We start from the raw sequence: 24,747 nt of genomic DNA, 5'->3' as shown, positions 1-24,747 counted from the left end.
GATTTACTAACAGTATTTTTTTGATCTACGCATTTTACCAAAAAAACCTCGATAGTTCAACAAAATATTTTATATACTCTTAATCAGGACGATATTTAACAGGGTTACGAAAACTGCACTGCTGCAACAGCGAATATTAGACCTCTATTGAAGACTAAATCTAGCTTGACTAACTAGATTTACGGCCTGGCGGAATTGCTGGCTACTATGCGAACCTGAAGAAATCAGCTGGTAGCACGCATGTTTCAATCATTTTTCTCGTTTTGGGTCCAAGTAGCACCTAAGTGGCAGAGAGAAGCCTGTGCTTACAGTAACTTTCAGGATCGTGTAATCTGACCTCGCGGTCCAGGGGAAATCCATGTTTTATAATTTACATATCGTAATTTTCACGAAATAGTAGATTCCATCGATGAAGATTGAATCAGCTGTAATATATGTATCGATTGTGCGACATCTTGAAACGATACGAGTAGGATTGGTTTATTTTTTTGCGAAGACCGTGAACTAAACACGAATGTGAAGTTTTTCGTCAATATTAACAACGAGATCAATTAATTACGAGAGGGAGTCATTTACATTGACGACAATCAAAGGATAAACAGAATGAACACGAATATGTATAATGATGGTTATCAAACAATTCCTTTTCTCATACTCACTGTTTCATAGTCTCATTAGTCTTTAGTTACAAAGTCATTAACTTTACTTCGATTAACCCTCCGAGGATCACAGAAGTTTCACAAAATGGTTTGAAAAAAAACACTTCACCTTCAACAAAATGTTTTCAAAAGTGGCCAGCTAGAAAATGCTTTCCCCCCTTTCGCTCCGCAGGACATCGAGCAAGGGGTGCTAGGGATTTGACTGAAGTGGCATTTGTGTAACGCCCACTTAATGCCTCTATTCTTTACGCTGAACAATAGTGCACCTCTGGATTTTTGTCGAACCTGCTCAATCGTTCTGACAGAGTAGAGAGTTACTTACTCGTTCCGGTTTAATTATTCAGAAATATAGATGAGGGAAATATGCTGAAAAATTTGTATTTTAGGTGTTCTGCATATGAGATAATTTATAATTTAGGTGTTAAAAAAATAAAGGAGGAAAAGTGTGTATAGATCTTGAACGTATAATTTATGTTTGATTTTTTTTTTAGATCATCAATCTATTTTAGGGCTTCTTATCGCATCGGCTTCAGAAATGGGTCGTACAAATTCATCTGAATTATAAATATACCTTATATTTGCTGTTCCACTAATTTCACAAATAATGAAAATCGAACATTTTGTTTGTATAGGTGTGTACAAACTTTTTTATAGGCGTTTGTATTGTTATTTAATATAGGCTCTTTCAGATTCAAAATATAACTCTTCTAAAGTTGATCATTCTGTTGGATTTGTGTTACGGCTAAAAAAAGTAAAAAAAAATTTTTAGTTCGGCGTTTCTCAACCTTTCTGAACCCAAGGACCACTAAAATGTCTCATACAATTTTTCGGACCACATGTGTCCCCTATTACGGGACATCCTGTAATCTTTGTTCCGATTATTTTTTTTATACAATTTGTTCCGTTTTTTTCAACGAGGCTTTATTTAAATTTGTAAATTTACTGAAGTCGTGAATGCGCAAACACGCATTCATGTTGCAAGGGGTACTATAGTTATTAAAATATAAAATTTAACTTTCTATACGGACATACTATGCCCAAAAATCCAACTAGAAAGTTGTTGCCCTGACTCTTCTTATGATGTCAAAAAATTCCCCGTTTCTAAGTGGAATATTCACTGAGATATTCGAATTAGAAAAATTAGGGAAAAATAGCACTGGAATGTGGGTAAACTGTTTTACCACGTGGAAACGTGGAATTGGTTTTTGTTGGCTGCAGTAGAGAGACAGACAGGGTACAACTTTTTAATTTGATTTTCGGGCACAGGGTGTCCGTATAAAAATTAATGTGTTTTATTTTAGTAACTAACAACCCTTTGAAACATGAATGACGTATCTGAGTAATGCTCGCTGATTGGATACTTTTTCTAATTGGGAATTATGCCTCTAGTGACAACGTTCACCAGTAAAATGCCGTGTATACCGCTATCTGTGCCCCTCCCCCCCGTATACATTTTATGGTAAATGCGAAAAATTCGGTTATTATGCATAATTCCAGTCCATTTTGACAAATTCGTTAAATTTTCCGAATTTATCACATTTACCGGTGATAAATAGACAAATACCGATGTTCAAGACAAAGAGTCGGACTGTTTGACTCTTTGTCTTGAACAGCGAGTAACTCCAGCTATAAAGATTATTTTGACTTTCCACTATTTGTCTCTGCTACTGAAGAAGGAACTTCATACAGTTCCGAAACGAATCTAGCTGTTGTTCTATTTTAATTTTTGGTATGCTCACGTTGTTATCCCTAGTATATTGTCTCACCCAAAAGGTAATTCCAACATTCTAAAGGTAACGATAGCTAACATTACAAGATTGGTAATAATTTATATGTTTTTATCATTATAACATTATTTTCGTTTAATTCAATTCCTCCCATCAAGTACGGAAAAAAACTGATAAGTGGTTGAATTTGGGGATATTTCTGCATGATTTGTTCCATATTTATGTTATCAACAACATTCGGGAATTATGCGTAATCACTGATAAAAGTGATAAATGTAGGAAAATTAATTTACTTTATACCGACGCGATTGTTGATTACGCATAATAACTGGCGATTATGGGTAATCACTGATTTTTCATATTTACTGCAACATATACACATGAGTTCATACCATTCTCACAAAATGAATTTTGATAGCTTTTCAATGAAGTATTTTCTGTAACATACAGATGTGGGGTAAACGAAGTCTTGAAAATTATAATGAATATAAGAAAGACACCTGAAGTATCAATTATTAAATTTGTGAATTGAACCGATAGTAGAAAAATAAAAAAAATTAGAAAAAGTCCCCTTAAAAATACAGTAGGCTACAAAAATACAGTAAAATGTTCCGCATTGCAAGGCATTGAGAACTAGCGGCACATTTTCAATATTAATAATATTCTCGCATATTTCTCGAGGATTTCTTGCATTAAGTTTGCACCAGTCCATATTACATCATTTATGTCTTCCTCTTACGACTCGGAAACGGATGATTTAGAAGATTCATTTTCTGAGCTTGATAAAAGCTCTTCTCTGTCGCTCAATTTTTTTTACTTTGTTTCAATATTGTCGCAAATGAAAATGAAGGTGATGAAGCAGTCAATTGGTAATCGGCAACTGAATAACCGTTTTTGAGATGGTTTCTTATCAGGAAAGAAACAATTTTAGCTAACAATAAAAGGAGTTGAAAAAAAAAAGAATTCCAACTCTCTCACTGTGGAAGAGGATTTAGAGGGGGAAGGAAAATCTTTATTTCTTTCACTTGCTGGTACTGACGTTAAGTGTCTTTCAAACTTGCTAGTACAATGAATTGGAATGTATTTTGTACAGATAATACGGAGTATTTATCTGTATTTTAAGAATGGTCTACTTATCCCGTATCTCTGCTCATGACTATGTGCAAGATTACAAGAAAAATAAATCTGAGATCAAAGGATCCACATATTGACCCTTTGTCACCGATGTTCAAATGATGAGAGAGAGAATTTTTTTTCAAAAGGAATTTCTCTATCACGAACGAAAAACTCCTTCTTTACGGTCACTCTCTTTTACGGTTGCTGTTTTGTTCCGCAGGGTGTCCGCAAGAGAGGGGATTCACACTGTATTTCATTCATAAGAGGATGCAGGCGCTTCGAACGAGGGGGGGGGGGGGATTTTCCTCCTCCACTCCCGCCTATGATAATAGATTTATTTTTGGGGAAACGGAGGGCGGTAGGGGCAAAGGGGCAAGGAGGCTGGGCCCGTGCACCGACCCCCCCCCCAAGCCCATTAAAAATTAGGAAAATTATACAGTGAAACTCCTCTAAGACAACAGGTTGGCCGCTGATCGCATACAGAGGTGGCCGCGAAATAGGGGTTATTTTTGTATTATGTCTATGGAGCCTATTTTCTGTTAAGAGAAAAACTTGCCGCAAAGGTAAGTTGGCCAGAGAATAGGGTTGGCCGCCTATGAAAGTTTCACTAGATTTATGTAAAAAAAATTGAAATATCAAAAGAAAATATTCTTTATATATTTACCAATTTCTGTTAATATAAATGCTTTTCGAAGGGTAGTAACTCAGAATTTCTCAGGAAGAAAATTTTTGTGCCCCCCCCCCCCCCCCCGAAGTCTTTTATGCCTCTCCCAAAAGTTGTTCCTGCGTACGCCACTCGGTAGAGGCGACCAGTCCCCCGTTTCCGCTCATGATTTTATTGCTCTGCTATAGGTATTTAATTTTCAATTGCAACACACAATTATTGAAAGGTTGCATAAAATTTCTATGATAAACACAACGTTTAATAAAAATTGGCGACATTGATAAATTGACAGAATGAAATATGCTACAGTCTATCAAGGCCTTTTAGAAGGAAATCTGTTTCCCTTTGTTGACGGGAATTATCTGATATCCAAGAATGTTTCTATTCCACTGCTGAGTTCCTAATACCTCCCCAACCCAAAGTAGTCTTCGTGATAATCCTGGAAGAAAACCGATGTCAAACAACACTCAATTGTTCATTTGTGTTCGTCTACGTATGAGTATTTGTGTTATCAATGTGTAGGAAGGTACATGCGCCCCGCAACTCTTCTTTTCCCGTGTCCTTTTAGTTTAGAGATCTTCGAGTGAGGGGCAGTCTGAAAGATTAAAAATGGAGAAAGGAAAGGGGCGTATGACATGGCAGTATTAGTGTCCGGTGCAATACAAAAGATATGGGGGAAGGAACTGGTTTTCTCCGACGCAGATGTGCGTTCCTGGCACTTTCGAAACCATTTTTGGTGAACGCATATGTGAGTTGCTGCCCCTTTTGGTACACTAGAGTTTTGACTCACATATGCGTCGCGGCCCCTCAGCTGGTTAACGGCAAATTACGTATTCTTCATCCGATTTGTTAGCTTGAATTCTTTCCATGATTTTTTTTCCCTTCTAGAGGGCTTGGAAGTGACTAAAATTTTCGATTGATTAGGGGTCATTCAAGTATTACGTCCACATCGATGGGGGCTTACGTCATCAGCCACCCTCTATAAAAATATGAAATATTCTTAATGGCATAGTACTCGGTGCACCAAAAACGAGAAAACCTTTCGATAGTTTGTGGGCAACTGAACTAACATTATCCCTACTCATAAAACCCCTACAGAGCCCCTTTAGTGATCTCTAAATGTTTCTTAGATCCAAAGTGATCTGGAAATGTGTCCGGGCTGCTCAAGTGCTCTGGAACTGCACCAGCATCGCTCAATTGATCCGTAATTATGTCGCGGAAAACTTACATAATCTGCGAATGAGCAGCGGGTAACTTGAGTGATGTAGAACCGCACTGGGGGCCACTTAGGTGCTCTAAAACTGTGCCATTCAAGGGATTTTTAAATGTGCCACGGATCGCTTAGCTGCCGTATTCACCGACATAGGTAAAACTACAATCGCAGGAAAAAGAATTAGAGATCGACATGGATTTGTTAAAGTCAGGATATTATTGTAGTTGAAACTGCATCGGTAAACACTGCAGTGAGTGTTTTGGAACTGTGTCGCGGTCAATTAAGTGATCTGTGAATTTGCCACGATTCGGGTCTACTTCAGTGATCTAAAAATGTTCCACGGGCCCCTTAAATGATATAGAATTGTGCCACGGGTCACTTAAGCTATCTGTAAATGTGCCACATAGTTCGTTTTTACAAAATTAGGTTTGAGGTTGCAAGCCACCTCAAATAACACCCGGGCCACATTTGGTTCGGGGGCCAAGAGTTTACCATACATGCCCTAGAGGGTGGGTCGCGTCGCAATGTATTTCTTAAACATAATTTTTTTGTGTTATTAGCCTTCGAATAACATTGAAATTAACAGTAATTCATTATAATAACATTTAAGGGTAATCCCTTCCGAAATTTTAATTTTTTTTACATATTTTTCGGAAATAAAACAACATTTTCATCGTCGGGGGGGGGGGCTTGTATCCCCCTCCCGCTTACGTCTCAGATTATCAGATCCCAATATGCGTCAGGAGGTAGGCGGCATAGCTGACGAAAATTGGCTGATAAGGGAGGGGGGAAGGGGGGTCTGAGTTGCTGACTTTTGCTGACAAGGGGTGGAAGGTCAAACATTTCTAAAAATTTGCTGACGTAATACTTGAACGGCCTCTTAATCAAAAACGTTTAATCGGTTATTAGACTGTTTGATCGAATTTTAATCAATTATTTTAAAACTTTATGACAAACTTGCTAGCGAAGGAAAGCCAATTTTTTATGGATATTATACTGAGGTGAACGCGAGGAAAAAAAAAATCCCACTCGCCCCAAGCAGGAACCCATTCTAGTCCTCTTGCAAACCGGGCTGGCGCGCTATCCGTATACACCAGTATTTTACCGTACGCGAACTACGGTCATATTTCGCCACACGGCAGTTTCCAACCAGTGGAATTGGGTGGGAAGTGAATTCGCCATCTACCGTTGGTCGCCCCCCAGGCTCAGTAGGTAAATACAAATACAACGCCACAACAGGCAAAATGCCCAACGAGGTGGCTGATAAAAAGATGCTTATAAAAATATGGATGTCATATATTTCAAAAATACAGCAACCAAATTAAAAATGCAATCAACACAAATTAAAAATGCAATCAACACAAATTATAAACAATATATACACATGATAAAATATTATACAACGCCCATAAAGAATACTTATGGTTGTCTTATTCAATTTACTACCTCCGGGGGTAAGCTATTCCATTTATTAACAACCCTATTAGAGAAAAATTCCCTGCGACACCATAACCTTGCATTGTCCCTCACCAATCGATACTGGTGTCCCCTTGTAAAAGCAATCGATTGGCGGTGTACTAAAAGTTCATGGTCCATCCTATCAAAAGGTCCATCCTAAAGAACTTGTTCCTGATGTAAAGAACAGGATGAAGGAAAGACAAGACAGGTGAACTTGGAAAGAAAAATCAACTTGTCTCCACTAGGAATCGAACTTAGTCCTCTTGCAAACCAAACACTTGTTAATAGCTTTTGACGTGAATGCGACTTTTAAATCGCCTGACGTTACTGGGAGCATTTGCGGTAAGTTGCGTGCCGAAATTCTTCAAGGGATCACATACCTCTTAACATGGGGAAAAGTTAAAATGTCATTAAGAATGAAATTTAACCATTGATTTGTTATGAATTTTTTTCACATATTTTTGATTAAATATGCTATCCTATATATGCTGGTATAAAATTTCACCATCTAATTAATATCTCTAATTTTTTTTTTAAATTTAAAAAAAAAAATTAAAAATAGCATGCGAACATGATAAAATGACATTATATCAATGTAACCATGCAATATTGAAATCAAAACTGAGTAAAAGAGTGGTTTCTCATTGACTAAGTAAATTCAAATCAAATAAAATTTATTCATTTCCAACATACAGAGATTTAGATTAGTTATGAAAAAAAAACCATTTATCATCCAGAGGCTGTGATGCCTGTATGGATGATTGGAAATTTACATGATAATTAATGAATAAAATATATAAAGCATACGACATGAACAGAAACGTAAAAAAAAAAGACATATACAACATAAAAGAGACAAAATCATCACTGTCAAATAAAAAAATCAAGAACGAAAAAACATGCACAACACAAAAAAGACAAATTGTATGGCGAGAAATGTAAAACAAAACAAAAACATATTAGATAAAAAATTTATGAAAAAAAAATGAAACTCGCACATACATAGATAAACACAAACAATTTTTTTTAATTGAAAAAATACACATAATTAAAGTGGCAAAGCTAAATAAGTCTACATCGTCTATTGAAATTAATAATTTGAATAATGCTTTTTTAAAATGCAGCGTTCTGTGGGTATATTTTGTATTTCTAGTGGTAGTGAATTATATAATTTCGGAGCTAAATAATAAAAATGTTTAGGAAAAATTTATTTCCTAAAAGTAGGAATACGGTAAATCATATGAGGTGTTCGCTCGGAAACATTATCTTTTAAACTGCATAAGTCTTTATTACGGTTTAAGAACAGAATAATACGAAAAAGAGCATTATGGCGTAAAGGAAGTAGATTAAGATTTCTAAAAATTGTAGAAGAATGAGACTGACCCCGATTCAAAATTTTGAAAACCCTTTTTTGTATTGAAAATAAAGGTAATAAATTAGCTTTATAATCACCACCCCCATATAATTTTACCATAATTTATAAGTGAATAAAACCAAGCATTGTAAAGGTCTTTTAAGAAATTAGAGGGAACTTTCTTATTTATATAATAAAAATTATATAAAACCAAATGAAGTTTTTTAAGTAGTTCATGAACATGAGATTTCCATTTTAAATTGCTGTCTACATTTAAACTTAAGTATTTAATACTATTTACTTCTTGAATTGCATCGCAATGACAATGAGGTTGAAAATCACAAGCGAGGGTGTAAAATTTAAGATCAAGATGTAAATCAGATTTCATAAGATGTAATTAACGTATTTTGTCTTCTCTCTGTAAATTTAATTTTAAATCATTAGCATAGAACCATTTTTGAATTAATATTAAATCGTGGTTAAAAACAATTATTTTGTTAAATAATTCCAAATTAATTATTTTGTTAAATAATTCAAAACAATCATTTTGTTTGCTATTTTCGTACCTCTCCTCTCTCTCTGTGTATAATGTTGCTCGAACACAACTTTGGTAACACCTCTTACAAGTCAGCTCACTGCACGTTATGACAAAGCATATCCTATTTCTTTTTTTCACAGTTGCAAAAGACGAACCATTTGTGTCTCATTTGCAATGAAACCGCGGCAGTCTTCAAAGAATACAATACATTCCACCACGTCATTTCTAAGCATGAAAATTCCAATTACCGTATTCTCCCGCATTAGCCGGCATGTCGGGAAACAGCGAGGGAGACCGGTACGCTCGGAATACTCGTATTTTAAGCCATGCCATTCTTTATTTTTTAAAAAATCCGTTGAAATAGACTGAATGCATATGGTGATCCTTATTAAACCTCGCTTTTTCCGGAATGCCGTGAACGGACCAGACCCCAACATCGAAAAAAAGTTGGCGTCCCTCGAGTTTTATGGCATGCCAGCTAATGCGAGGCCGAATACGGTATGAATCGATGTCCGAATATGTCTCCCGGATAAAAGCCCATAACGGCCTGTGGGGAAACGAGCTAGCGGATGCGGCAGCCAAAGAAGCGACCCATACCGGAGTATTTTGTGACAAACTCTTATATCCAGCTTCTTACGCCAAGCTTCTTCACTCCTCTGGAGGGACTTGCTAGTAAATTGGTAACTGGATTGGGATATCAACTCATGAAATTATAAAGAAAGTAGGCACTAGGGACTGGCCACACGATCTCATCTTATTTGTCACCAGTCATGGGCCTTTCCCGGAAACCTTCCATCGATTTAAAGCGATTGCCAGCGATAAATGCTCTTGTCTTTGACCCCGGCACGCCTCTGCACCACGCTACATGCCGTCCAGAAACGACGCCCTTTCACTTCCGTTCGCCGGCCGCCCATCTACACAGACCATGAATGCTTGGCATACTACGTCGAGAGGAATCAAAAGAAAAGGTGAGGAAAATGGTGAAATTCATTGAGCAACATCCGGAGAAGATAAGGGATCCGACTCCTCCAGCTCCTGTAACTCCGGCATCAGCTCCTCCGTAAAGGAGATCGTCGCGTCTTCACCCTGACAGCGATGGTGGCACTTTTTGCAAGCAAGGATCAGGATGAATCCCTAATCTAATGAACGCCAGAAGAAAATTTCAAGATCTTCAACAGCGATCAACAGTAAATTACACTGGGGGTGTATTGAACTATCCGAGTGCAATGGCCGCTCCGCCCTTCTGTCATACAATCCTTGATCGATCAAACTTTTAATTGCGCCTTTTGCGAAACGATTTTATACAATTTTCTATAATTGTTTATTATCGGTGCCGGTTGCCCTTTGACTTTAACTTGATTGATTTTGATTCTTCGATTTACATAATTTTAATTACGATGCACTACATGCAATTTTGGATGTTTCAATAAATTTTTCGGAGATGCCCTGGTCCCTCCTGGGAGCCGAAGTGCTTACGTTGGCTTTACGTTACTGTTCATGCGAGAGAGCCTGGGTGTCCTGCGGTTTCTCCAGTCGGAATGTGTCCGGCTCGCCAAATATTTTTTTGACAAGCAGCGACATGCTTCTGTTCTGCGTAATATGACTGGTTCACTCTATTGTATCCTTCAGTGGTGGTCAGTTCTCGTTGAAGAGTATAGGTTCTCAGAGCTAAGGAGTATAGGTTCCTTTTAGTTTATTTTCGAGAGTGAAGATGCATTCGTTAGATAATCGAAAGTATTGTATTGCAGCAGAGGAAATCGTAGCTCTTTTGGAGGAATTTGACGAAGCAAAACTATAGAAAGCAGGGAAGACATTGATGTCGTAACTATTTCTCCAGATGTGGATACCTTTACCGATAAAGAAGAAAATATCGATGGCGACGAGGTTAAAAAGCTAACACTTTTTGTAAAAACATTTATTTACAAAAGAGCTGGCAAGAGAAACCAAAGGCATTTTTGATTGTGCTTGGGACAAAAACAAATAGATTTTTGTTGTTCGATGGCTTGCCAATTTTATAGTAATCATAGCGTCAAACTATTGCGATCCGGAACCTGTGGGCTTCACGCAATCGCAAAGATAAATAGAATGAAATTGTACCTCAACCAAATATTGTTGAGGAATATAACAAAGGAATGGGAATCGTTGATTTGCACGACAATGTAAAAATTAAAGAAAAATGTCTATCACACACACACACACACCATGTAGAAATTAAAGGGAAAAAGTGGTGGTGGCAACTTTTCATCAGGAATCGACAGCGCGTTTGTAAAGACATGGAAATTTCACAGATTAGTAAGTTCCTAGTACATCAGATTGATTTCAAGTCGGAAGTAGCTCGAACATTTATGGAAGTGAGAAAAGGTAGAGCATCCAGAGTAACAATTTGCCTGATGCTGTGAGATTCGATGGAAGAAATCACAAAATACGGAAAGATGATAGTCATGATAGAAGAAAATGTCTCGGCAAGTCTCAGACAATACACTACTGTGAAAAATGTAATATTGCACTTCACATAGATTGTTTTTCGAAAACTAAGCTCTTCCAAAATATTTCTTTCGATGATGTAACCATGTTTTTTTGTTTTGAGTCCAATTCCTAGTGTAAATTGTTCCACTACTCCATAATAAAAATGCATAGGAAAGTAAATATGTGTTTTTACTGTGGTGCTCCCAAAATTGTCGCATGAAGGCAACATTTTGTTATCTTTTTCCTTATCCGTCCAATCCTTTCAAAAATCATACATTCATGTTTTCCTATGATAAAATAACTTAGAAATGAAAAACAGACGCGATTGCATTATTACATCTATGTCTGGCAACTAATGGGTTAATAACGGGGAAAAAAAGAATGAAACATTCCCAAAGAGGGCAGAAAATTCGAAAATTTCTGAAAAATTAGGTATTCCTTCAAGGTATTCCTTAGGTATTTTCCTCAACAACGTTTCGAATGAGGTGAGGTGAGAAATGCTTATATATATATACATAAATTTTCTTTCATTTTATTGTCTTCACTCTATTTCATATTACGACGCAGGCATTTACCAGTCATTTCCCCCATCGTCAATTCACGGTGAAATGCAAATGCACAGCCCGCTAAGCCTCTTTGAATAAGAAGTCTTTTGTTTTCTTCACCTTCCACGATTCCATTGTTTCCCCGTAGGCTTTGTTCATATTCGAGAAAATGCGGGAAATATTTGCATTGTACGTATCTGTTGATGGCATCTTCAAGGTTGTATGTGTAAATATAGCGAGGTATTAGAACTCACGCAATCTGCATAATGAACTCCTTCGTTATGAGCAAAATTCTGTCTCTCTCTCCTAGTTTCGGATTGCATTTTCATTCACGGTAAAAGAAAAAGAAACTAAACAATTTCGTGCATTAATGTTTCTCTTATAACTTGCAGAAGAACCCAGTATAGATCATCCACTATAAATGCAGTTAATATTTAATACCCAATCGCAATATTTCTTCTTTTCAAATCTTCCACAATTTCGGTTTAATTTGGTTTCCCTAAAAAATTAAACACGTGTACAGGGTAATAAGGAATGTCCTCAAGCCGCATTTTAATGGCGAACCGTTCATCCCAGACGCATATTTCCAATTAGAAAAAGTACCCAAATGACGTGTGGACCTCAGATATGCCATTCATATTTCAAGGGGTTGTGTAGTTACTAGATTATAAAAACTAGCTTTCAAGTCTCCCACACCGAGATCAACAGTCCTACATAGTTACAAATATTCGATCATTACACTTCACTCATTTTACTTCTGAAATATAGATGGCAGAGCGGAAAAATCAGACACGACACTATATACGGACATGTAAAGAGGTCGTAAATGCGAACGCCTATACGGGCTAAAACACAAGTGGTTTTAGCGATTCCCTAACATTATCCCTTTTGGCATTTCTAACAGTCACTCTTTTCACCCTTCAATTCTAATGCAGTTCACGTCGCTTGATCTGATCACAGCGGGACTTGGGGCTACTAATAATAATAATCGATTGATAACAAAATCGAAGGAACATCCCGTTTGCCAGTACGGTGACTATACATATTGTTTGGGGGGGGGGGGGGTAAAAGGTATCAGTGTCTTACTGATACCTTTTACCTCCGTTCCCGGGACAACTCTGCTTTTTCTTTCTCACTTAATTGGTTGAAAAATGTTCAATTGTTCCTTTTTTTTAAATAATTCAGAAACGGAAACTAAAATCCGGCATGTTTCTAATTCAAGCATTGTGAGGCGTCGCTCGGAAAAATAAATTTGAATCTGGCCAACTACTACTACTGCTAAACCAGACATGCACCTCGTCCATATTCCTCTGCGGAACTTCTAACGAATCGCTGCATTCTGGTATGTGCGTGTCCGTGTTGTGAACCTAACGTAAAGTTTGTTTCTCTGTAATGCTTATTATGTGTAGTGCTGCCACCTGCCATCAACTTTTCTAACCATTAGTGAAGTGCAATGATTGTAGATTCTACCACTGTAGGCCTGCTGCTCTCTGCGGCGAGGTTTTTTAACGGGGAAGATCGGCTCCCAATATCATCTTCAAGTTGAGAACCACAGAATCTGGTCAACTGAAAGAAATTAATTAAGAACTGGAAAAAAAAGATTTTTTTTCGCTTTTACTATAGGATATAGTTTTTGCCTATATATTTGCCTATTACTATGGAAAAAAGAAGCTCCACGCGTACATGGATAATAGCGAATACTACGGCCCGATCATGACAACGAAAATGATCATCTCATCAACAACGGAGGAGGGGGGGGGGAGAACGCCTTACAACCTCCTATATAGGCGCACAACCTTATAAAGATAACTTATGGGGAAAACTAATTTTGATTAAACCTAAGCTTCAAAATGAGCATAAAAAATTATAACATTATCCGAGTTCCTGATATCTGCTAACGAATTTTTTCACATGTTATGCCATCGATCCATTCCGTTCTTTGAAAAAGTAATAACAACACTTGAATGATACCATTTTCCGTGATTTTAATAAGTGCGCATCGACTGTATAAATATATTTTTATTTTCAAATATTCATAGATAGCTTATAAATTCGAATATATGAATCAGGTTTTTTTTCCCACAGAAACGATGGTAATGCCATAAGTAACGAACAAACCACATTGAAACTGTGTGTTATAAATAAATACAATAAATCATTGGCCAAGACATTTCAGTGAATTTAGGATGATTTTGGGGCGTTGATTCAGAATCTGGTTTTGTGAGATTGGGGTTCCAGTTTTTGAGACAGAGTGAAAAAATTACATTTCTATTGGAAGTATATAAGCAGCATACAAAACACATTGTCGAGAGTATGCATTATCCCAAAAACTAGAGGCGGTTAGACAGAAACAATGTTAGATTAGGAATCAGCGCTCCAAAATAACTCTTGACTCACTCACTGTCTAAATATTTGCCGATGATTCACTGTGATCATTTAAACCGCAGTTTCGATATTATTATTAGTGTGCTGCTTGCGGTATTACTATTGAAATTTATTTCTTACTTTATCTCGGAAACTAGAGCTAATCTGACAAAACGGATGCCCGATACAGAATCAGCGCTCCGAAATCATCATAAAATCACTGTATTGTCTTCAGCAATTTTTGTTTATAACTGTTTCGATGTGGTTGGTACGCTGCTTATGGTATTACTACTGGAATTTAATTTTCACTTCATCTCAAAAACTAGAGCCAATCTGACAAAATCAATGCCAGATCCGGAATTAGCAGCCCCAATACACCCTAAAATCACTGAGACATCTTTGAGAACAAAATCAGAGTTGAGTAATGTTAGTTATCACAGCCCCCTCCCCCCTCAATAGGTTAATGAATTTAAAATTAATTTTTTTTCATATTTATGAATTAAAAATCTGGTTTCTTTTTAAGAAATGAAAATTCTTCAAACCAGTGAAAAAAGAAAAATCGAAGAAAGGTCGTATTTCATCGAATTTTCCAGTTCAAATGTGCAAAAGGTTATTGCGTAATTCCTTGGCCACACACACACCGCCATCTTTGTCGTCGCTAATAGCAACAGCTGATCCTTCTTACACGCCGTGTCTCTCCGGGTGCATTTTGCCCGTGTAAGACACGGATGGAAAACCCGGTGGAGAAAATTATTATTATCCTTATTATTATCATTATTACATGCGTGTTATGAGTGATGTAAGCTCGTTCCAGTTCCATAATACACACTGTAAGAAAAAAAAGAAAATCACCTTCGACTCTTAATCATGGGAATAATTCCCTCGAGAAAGTTTAGAGAGAGTAACTGAACGTAAGTCGTTATCATTTTTCGTCTACTTTTTTAGTATTTTCTGTGCTATGAGGGCAATACATTTATCATGTTTTAGTAACGATGTGAGGACCGGACATGGCCCGGGCAAGGAACGCCTCGTGTCCATTAATACATACTGGAATTTTCTTATCAATGTTATGTAATTATTATTAAGCTTATTTAAAAGAAGTATGTATTTTTTGACGATTTTAATTCCATCAAAAATCAGTATATATACCGTCGTAATCCCGGTTAATGACATAATTACTGAAAATATTAACTTTTAGATATTTCTGTAAGATCATTATATATTAATAATTTTAATTACTTCATAAGTAATGCTATTAGTAGTATTTAATGGTCCCATACGGAAAATTTGTGTCTTATGTATTTTATTAATTTTTTTTTTCGTATCGTGAAATGTAATTTATTTTTTTGTAAATTTAATTCATCTTAAAAATAAAATCTTCAAAAAAATACAAATATTCTTTGAATTTAAACAAAGTATTACACGTTTCTTTATTTTAAGAAAATTCTGTTATTTACCAAATTATGGGAACGTAGTAATTTTACGCGTGGCTGATTGCAAACTCCGACCATTGTTATGTCAGGCATCAGTTTCGTGCTTTTATCAAGATGAGTGTGATTTCGAAGGGTAACAATTGAGGATAAACGTAATGGAAATAAGTGTGATATTAATTTTTTCTTCTATTTTTTTAAGGATAAAAATTGCCACTAATATGACTTCAGGGAAAAATTTCATAAGGAAACACTTGCTACATATTAATGTAAAATTATGGAATTATGGATATAATAATCGTTTCCCCCCCCCCCCAAGTCTTGTAACGTGAATTATATTTAATGGGGTTTTTTTTTTGCCAATGTTATAGCGATAATTTGAGTTTTATGTGAAGAAATTTCACGAATCTGCTATTGGGAAATTTTAAAGACGTTAGATTTGTATGTGTTCGTTATATGCACTTGAATTTTGTTTAAGTTGTAAAATATGTTTTACATATTTGACAATATCTTAAATAGGAATGATTGTGTATTGTTTGTGTGATTGAAATAGATGCAATCCATGCAATCCTAGCTCATTACCTAATTATTCAATCACATACATATTTATTGTATCCATATTTTTTCCAAATTATATTCATAGTTTTATCAAATTGTATACAAATTGTTCTTCGAATTCCATCCTTATTTCTCTTTCAAGATGTATCTGCATTCTTTTTCAAACCATACTCATAGTTTTTTCTTCAATTCATATCCATATATTTTTTCAAATTATATTCATGTTTTTTCTGAATTTTATCCATATTTTTTCAAATTATATTCATGTTTTTTCTGAATTTTATCCATATTTTTCTCAATTATCTCCAAAATATTTCAATTTACCTTTTCTTCCGTTTTTAAACTCACAAATTTATTCAAAACCATAAATTATTAATTTCTCACATTAATTCTCTCTAATGTAGTAACATTTTAGCTTTTTAATTATTTTGTAATAGAATTAGAAAATCAATTCTGCTTTTTTTTCCTATTTTTTATTTTTTAATTTCTTTATGTTTACTTAATAAATTATAATTTTCCGTTTTCAATTACCTTTTATTTCACACCTCCATAATTTAAGTTTATTTACATTTGTTTTTATACCATTTCTTTAATTTCTTCTTTTTTTAATTTTTTCAACTAGTACAATTTTTCTATTTTATTACGCTTGCGATATAGTTTTCATTTTGTTTTCCAGTTTTTCCTACAATTTTCAATTCGATATATTTCTTCAATTGTTTTAAATATTTTTTCTTCTCAATTCTTATGAATATTTTTTCTTCATTTGGTTCAAAAAATTTTCTTTCAATTGTTTAAAAAAATTTTTTCTTCAATTCTTTTAAAAAAAATTTTTTCTTCAATTCTTTTAAAAAAAATTTCCTTCAATTGTTTTAAAAAAATTTTCTTCAATTGTTTTAAATATTTTTTCTTCACTTTTTTGATTCTCATTCGGTTTTTTAGATACTTTTAACAAGTTTTCTTATTTTCAGGAAAGTTTTCAATTTTTTTTTCGGATTTTTCTGGACATTTTTCCGATAATAAATTGCATTTATAATTACGAATAAATTGTAATTTTTTCCCATTTTTATGGAACGTACGATTCTAATTTCCAATAACTATAAATAATTCAGTTTTTGTGTCTGATATTTTCAAGTTCTTATTGAATATTTTTTTCTGCGTTATATAACTATCAATATATTCAAATACAGTCGAATGACACTATAACGAACAACATATTTCTTTATAAGAGAATTTCTGATTTTATGAATTTTAATATTCGCTAAAAAAAATTTCGTAGCAAAAATTACGTATTTACGTTCTAGGTAATAAAAATAAGTTAAATTTTGAAAATAACACGAAGCAACTCAAATCAATTTGGCATTGATTCCTTTTTTTTCCATCGTAAGTTTTACTTTATATTTTTGAGGCAAACATTCTGTAACTAACCTCTTATACTCGTACAAAACACAAACCCAACAAACAGCATACAAACAATTTCTTATCTTCTTCATCTAGCTCAGTGTTTCCCAAAGTGGGCAATATTGCCCCCCTGGAGGACGATGAGTCAGCTTGAGTTAGGGGACGATGCGAAGAAAAAAATTTTGAACGAGGGGGCGATGGAAGAAAAAGTTTGGGAAACTGATCTAGCTCGTGCGAAGCAGTATCGAACAAGGAAGCTTATGGGAGTCTATAGACTCGGTTTACACCCTAATCTTTATATATTATATACCCATATAATATATACCCAATATTTTCTTGTATGAGTGGGCTGCCAATTTGCACATTTCGGGAACGACTATCCTGAAACCATGTATGTTTCTGCAATATCTGTTGAACGAATCTCTCGTAAAGGCACCTGCATCCACATTTTGAAAATTCGAAAGTCTGACCTTCTTTCTTACGGGATCATATAACTGCTGTTTGAATTTGAAATTCCAACTTACTCCGATTTTTCCAAAATGTCGAAAGAATAGATGGAGACAAGCCGCATTTTAATGTCACACGTTGTTTTTATTTGCTCCAGCATCAACTTCAGAATTGATCTTAAGTTTTTCATTAATCGAAAAATGTTTTCTTTCAGGTCACTCATTTTGAAACAGGAGAAATACAAATGTAACATTAATAACGCGTAGCACTGGCTCTTACCACTGATTGTATTTCTTTTTCACTCACTGCAATGGTTAAAATTCCTTCCCGCACCCCTATAAACCACAGAACAGGGGTTCTTAACCTATGGGTAACGACCCAAACTTGGGTCGCAGGAGCTTCGGAGATCGGTCGTTCAATTTCACTTATGATTACGGGCTCTTGAACTATGAGTAGGGATACGTAAATTTCGCAAAAAAAAAAGTTTTAGAATCGGCAATAAAAACTGGTACTGGAAAGTGTTCAAGTACTTAGTTGAAATCTAACATTGTAATAATATATCTCTACTTTTCTCATAATTTAACCTTATTTTTCATATGCTTTTATATCATCCTTTCCCGAAATTCCACAAAGTTGCATATACAGTCGAGTACACTTATAACACAACCCGGATATAACATACGGAATTCTTAATGGATTTTTAATGGATAATGGAATTCTTAAAATTTGGCCCATTCACGTCTATATATTTTTACCTCTGTTATAACATACTCTGCTTAAAGCATATATTGTGGATATAACAAACCAAAAGAATGGTCTTAACCAAGAAAATAATCCGAATATAACATGCTGCAAAAAATCCCTGGAAAAATCACTTAGGGTCTATGTTATAACCATATAACCAAAAAACATTTTAAAAAATCAAATTTCAGCATTTATTCGTTAAAATTGGCAAATATCGCATTTATCGCGGTTGTTTCGTAAATACGAAATTACGTATCCCTAACTACGAGTCACGAACGTGATGGGTAGTTCAAATCTACTTAGTCAGGGGGATCATGAGCTATGGGTCACAACCAAAATTTGATTCGCATGGGCTTTACAAATGGGTGGTATGAAATACAAATACAAATACAAATACAACGCCACAACAGGCAAAATGCCCAACGAGGTGGCTGATAAAAAGATGCCCATAAAAATATGGATGTCATATGTTTCAAAAATACAGCAACCCCATTAAAAATGCAATTAACACAAATTATAAACAATATATACACATGATAAAATATTATACAATGCCCATAAAGAATACTTATGGTTGTCTTATTCTAAGAATGGATAGCTTCTCGATTTACCCCAACATGTTTATCGTATTTCTTTTTAAACGTGTCAATTGTGTTACAATTTACTACCTCCGGGGGTAAGCTATTCCATTTATTAACAACCCTATTAGAGAAAAATTCCCTGCGACACCATAACCTTGCATTGTCCCTCACCAATCGATACTGGTGTCCCCTTGTAAAAGCGGTTGATTGGCGGTGTACTAAAAGTTCATGGTCCATCCTATCCATCCCAATGAAAATTTTGAACACTTCGATCATATCTCCTCGACACCTGCGTTCATCCAATGTGAACATATTCAAAAAATGAAGTCTCTCTTCATAACTCAAGCCCCGTGTGCCAATAAGGACACGCGTAGCTCTTCTCTGCACCCCTTCAATCAAGTCTATGTCCCTCTGTACGTATGGTCTCCAAAACCTTACCGCATACTCCAGTCCAGGACGAACTAAGCCTCGAAAAAGCGGAAGAATGACTTTAGGAGAACGCGAAGAGACCTTTTTGAAAATGAGACCAAGCATTCTATTCGATTTTTTGACAACCGCTGAACAATGTTCAGAAAACTTAAGTCGCTCGTCAATGAGAATTCCCAAATCGGTGACTCTAGTTGCATCCGGGATAGTGACACCATTCAACTCGTAAGAGAACCGTGGGTTGTTCGAACCAAAATGAGCGACCATGCACTTATCTACGCTAAACGTCATGCTCCATTCATTTGCCCAAGCTGCAATCTTGTCTAAGTTGGTCTGGAGCAACTCCCTATCGCTTTCATTCCCGATTACCCCCATTAGCTTCACATCATCTGCGAATTTGCTAGTAATTCCATCGATACCCTGATCGAGTTTGTCGATAAAAAGTGAAAAAAGTATGGGGCCAAGGACACTTCCCTGAGGAACTCCACTTGTGACGTCTGTCCAACCAGAGAATTCCCCGTTCACCATAACTCGTTGCGACCTATCTCTTAACCACGATTCTATCCAATTCAGCAAGTTGCCCCCTATTCCAATCTCGTGTAAACGCTTCAAGAGTTTGCCATGTTGGACCCGATCGAATGCCTTCTGGAAATCAAGGTAAACAACGTCGACATTTTTGCTCTTACCCAAAGCCTTAGTCACGTAATCATAGAAGCAAAGGAGGTTAGTTACACATGACTTCCCCTTCCTGAACCCATGCTGATTATCCGACAATACATTATTCTCGTCTATCCACTTCACAAACTGCCTTTTGATGATAATTTCCAAAATTTTCGAGAGGGAGCTCGTCAAACTCACTGGACGATAATTAGACACCACTTCTCTACTACCCTTCTTAAATATCGGAACAACGTTAGCCAGTTTCCAATCTCTCGGGACGATACCCTCAGCAACACTACTCCTGTATATCTGTGCGACTGGCCCCAACAATTCATTAGCACCTTCCCTGAGAACCCTGGGATAGATATCATCTGGTCCTGGTGCTTTGCTTGCACATACATTTCTTAGAAGATTTAGGACCTCCACGTCTTCTACTTGAATATCGTTGAGGGTTTTATTACCCCATGCAACACCCGTATATCGAATATCATTATCTCCATTAAAAACCGACGCGAAAAAGTCATTGAAAGCACTACACATGCCTACATTGCTCTCTACCTTAGAGCCTCCTATCGAGAGGGGACCAACTGTCCCCTTACATCCATTATTGACGTATCGAAAAAATGATTTTGGGTCGGAGCCAATGTTATCTGCCAACCTAGATTCAACTTCCTTTTTACTATCCCTTATCGCTTTCTTCAACAGTCTTCTTTTATCAGTAAACAATGATAGGTCACCACGTCCACTTTTATACTCTCTGAATGCTCTTTTCTTTTCAAGATAAAGGTTCCGCACGCTATCCGTGAACCATAGAGGGTGTGATGTACAAACACGCTTTTTTCGAACAAAGGGTATGACGTCGTGCAAAACAGAGGACAGCTTCGTACTAAATTCTTCTTATTGACTTACCACCCCTACTGATTCCAACCGGTCTTTGAAAACTTCCGCTAACCTTCCTCTCAAAACATCAAAGTTAGTTCTCCGAAAACAAGGAACCAGTCTTTTGTTATCAACCTTACCCGAGGAAAAGTTACAGTGAAATCTGACGATACGATGATCACTGGAAGAAAACTCTTCCCCCACCGAAACATGTTCAACTAGATCCTCAGAACTAGTAAGAACTAAATCCAAAATAGCAGTACCCCTTGTGGCTTCTGATACATGCTGATACAAAAAATTTTCGAGCACCAACTTAAGAAAGTCTCTTTCATACTGATTTCCAGATGAAAGGTTCTCCCAATCAATACCCGGGTAATTGAAATCCCCTAGTATGAGAACCCTCTGTCGCTTACACATGTAGGAAATTTCATCATGCATTTTGGCAATGTAGCTTTGATCCCTATTCGGTGGATTGTAACAAACCCCAACAATAAGTTTATGACGTCTTTTGCTCTTAAGTTCAACCCATATGGTTTCAAATCACTCTCAGCCAGGGATTTTCCAGCTATAGGTCACGACATAAATTTCACTCGCAGAGGCGTCCTAGATGAGTCACAAAATTCTATTTACATCAATTCTATTTATACGAGTCGCGTGGGACACGACCCGAACTTCATTCGCATGGATTTCTGAAATGGGTTGTTCAAATTCACTAACAGCCAGATGCTCTTAACTCGTTATATCCGACATTGTGTGAAAAGCAGGATAAGAAAGAAACATAATAAATTGAAATAAAAAAGTATAAATGTAATGGGGCGATAATATATAGTTATCATGTAAATTATTTGGTAAGTCATTTTAGTTCTAATTAAAGACAATAAAAATGGTTTTGAAACAATATTAGTTAGTTCAAAAAAATTATCTAACTTGTACTAATTATCTGTCCGATTCACAGAGGCTTCTGAGAAGGGTCGTAAGAATCCATCTGTGTGCTGCCGGGAATTCTTGAGCTATGCGTCACGACCAAAACTTGGTTCGCAGGGGCTTTCGAGAATCGTCGTAAAGATACACATACAGTCGCCGGTTCCTGAGTTGGGTCACGACCCAAATCCATTCGCAGGGTCTTTAAATTCACACACGCACACTGGGCCACGACCTAAACTTGATTCACAGGGTCAAGACCCAAATTCATTCGCAGGGTCTTCGAATAGGGTTGTACAAATTTACATACACACACACTGGCTCACGACCAAAATCCATTCGCAGGGTCTTTAAAAAGGATTGCACAAATTCACACACGCACACTGGGCCATGACCCAAACTCGATTCACAGGGTCACGACCCAATCTTGATTCACGCGGGATTCCGAGATGGGTCGTGCTAATCCATTTACAGTCAAAGATTCTCGAAGTATGGGTCACGTTTCAAATTTATTCCTATAGGAGTCGAACAAATCTATTTACAGTCCCATTGTGAATGTACTTTTGTGTCACTGGTTTCATTAATTTAAAAAAAAGCAGTCCCAGGGGTCACGAAGCTGACCTTTTTGTGGGGATCGCCGCTGAAAAAAGTTAAGAACCCCGGCCAAACCCTTTTCCCAAATGACCCTTTTTCCCAAACAGTTCAGCAAGTTAATTCTCTGAAACCGCGATTTTACGCGATCATTTTTGGAATGTTTTTTACGCGATCATTTTTGGAATGTTCTTTCCGTGATTTTCTGAAACTTGTTTTTGAATTCATTATAAAGGATTCTTCATTTTCCATTATATCGGAATTCGCAACACATTGTTCCCACGTCAACTTGTTCAAGGATTAGAAAAGTTCTCTCGTTACGACGAGATTGTCACTATAACGATATTCGTTAAAACGGGATTTGACGGTATTACATTTTTTTTTCAAAAAATACCTCAAAGCACTTCCGAGTTTTTGTAATTAAGAAATACTTCAGTTTCTAATATTATACCTTATATGTTTTTAATTTTTCGGTTTTCATTGTGAATGTTCCTTAATTCTTTATAAACTTTTAATCTTCATTTGTAGGTTTTCATTATCCCTATATGTATGTAAATATCACATTTAGAAGATGTTTCTTAATCTCAAAATACTGTTGAGATTTTAAGTAGAAAACAAATGAGGAAATACTTGATTTTCTGATTACATTTGTATGTAAAAAGGGAGTATATGATTACATTTATGCCTTGAACATCGCTGGCATGCCATCTGAGAAAAGAAACTTCATAAAAAAAACAAAGAAATCGATGATTTCTTTCCTCTGGTCTAGACTCTCATAATGACCTATTGGCTGCCTGCGACGTCGTTAGCATATACTGTCGATGTACATCTTATTGGCACGTGCCATCAAAAAAATATCGCCGATAAAATTGTGGAACGGAGGAGAAATACATGAAGGAAGGCTTTTCTCTTTGGGGTTCACCTTCAATCACTATCTACTCATTATCGGGTGTGTCATCAATCACTTCTTCAGTGGAATCATAGTGGCAAGGAAATCAATGAAACCATGTCAAAATCGTAATAGTCTTATAAATGGTGTGTCGTGATTAAAAACACGGAAATATGGAGTTAATGCGTATGTAATTTGCTCTAGAGATTCACGTGAGGCCGGCTTAGGCTTATTTCTAGAGAAATAAGAAATGGTGAAATTCCACGACCCCAATAACTAAAATCCTAATTTTTTTCCCAATTTCAAATCTAATTCAACTGTGAAGATGATTTTTGTCAAAACAAATTCCAAATTTAATATTTTTGAGTGAGATTTAGTGACTGTTAATTTCTCATAATCATAGTGTTCACGCGTGACAGCATCTGAATAGAGTTTCATTCGCGGATTCATTTGATGTGGCCCTCGATTTCAAACCTAATTTTGTGAAAATGAACCAAGCGACACATTCATAGACGACTTACGGCGGTATTCACCGACATGGTTTAAGTGTATGGCTATAGTCACAATTTTTTGATAAGAGATCGACACGGCTTGGCTAAATTCAGGGTTTTAACCAATCTATGTTGATCTCTTATCCAAAAATTATAACTACAGGTTTGAACCATGTCGGTTAATACCGCCCTTAAGTGACCCGCGGTGCAGTTCCACATCACTTAGGTGGAACGCGGCAGGCACATTAACAGGATCAGCGGCATATTCACAGGTCACCTGAGTAACCCGCGGCATAATTCCAGAGCAATGAAGTGGCGTGCGGAATATTCACGGATTATATGGAAGGGACCAGCGATGTATTTACAGAACAATTAAGCGACCTGCGGCACTAGGTCACTTGAGTTATCCGCGGCACAGTTCTCGATCACTCAAGTGGCCTCCGAAGCATTCCCAGATCATTTAAGTGACCCGTGACATATTTAAATATTACTTGAGTTACCTGCGACACAGTTACAGAACATTTAAGAGACACTCAGTGCAGTTCCGCATCACTCACGTTGCCGGCATATTTCCTGATTTAAGTCAGGGAAGCACAACCTTTCCAGTCCTCTGGCGGGATATGCGGTA

At 36.4% G+C, this 24,747-nt stretch overlaps 1 protein-coding gene across 3 annotated transcripts in view; it reads left to right on the top strand.

The window, feature by feature from the left end:
* Positions 1–24,747, top strand: part of LOC149071182 (uncharacterized) — a 171,603-nt gene that overhangs the window by 53,776 nt on the left and 93,080 nt on the right. The window contains exon 1 of one of the 3 annotated variants that reach the window (XM_089248217.1): positions 14,834–15,015. The exons of the other annotated variants lie outside the window; for them this stretch is intronic. The gene's annotated coding sequence lies outside the window, so the exon portion shown is untranslated. Of the gene's footprint in view, positions 1–14,833; positions 15,016–24,747 lie in introns of those variants that run through there. 3 annotated transcript variants of the gene reach the window in all.

Source organism: Pholcus phalangioides, unplaced genomic scaffold, assembly GCF_987345545.1.
Source record: "Pholcus phalangioides strain wild (caught in Gottingen) unplaced genomic scaffold, Ppha-v1.0 ptg000019l_1, whole genome shotgun sequence".
NCBI lineage: Eukaryota > Metazoa > Arthropoda > Arachnida > Araneae > Pholcidae > Pholcus > Pholcus phalangioides.
Note: the sequence above shows the minus strand (reverse complement) of the source record. Positions and strands in the feature narration are given on the sequence as shown.